Source organism: Apaloderma vittatum, unplaced genomic scaffold (genome assembly GCF_000703405.1).
Source record: "Apaloderma vittatum isolate BGI_N311 unplaced genomic scaffold, ASM70340v1 scaffold35909, whole genome shotgun sequence".
Taxonomy (NCBI): domain Eukaryota; kingdom Metazoa; phylum Chordata; class Aves; order Trogoniformes; family Trogonidae; genus Apaloderma; species Apaloderma vittatum.
The window spans coordinates 1-338 of NW_009737602.1; positions in this window are offsets into that span (position 1 = coordinate 1).

The window sequence follows — 338 nt, forward strand, 5'->3', positions numbered from 1 at the left end:
CCCGAGGAGCCCGTTCGGGTGCAGAAACACGAGGCACAGCCTTCATGCAGGTCGTGCCATTTAATGGTGCAAAAGCAGAAAACCCTCCCCAGGTGATGCCTCAGTTCCCAGCCACCTTACACAGCTCTTCGCCCTACTAGAGCTTTTATTGCAACTAAAGTGTCCAGCCAAGGAGAGAGCAGAAAAAGATTTTTTTTCCCTAAGCTATGATCAGACCCCTAACTCTGCAGGGCACGTGGAAAAGGGAATTAAAAGGACCACGAAATACAAAGCAAGTCAATGTGTGGGGGAAAGGCTGGCGCAAGGGACAGCCCTCCCTCGCCTGGCTGTCCAGAGGA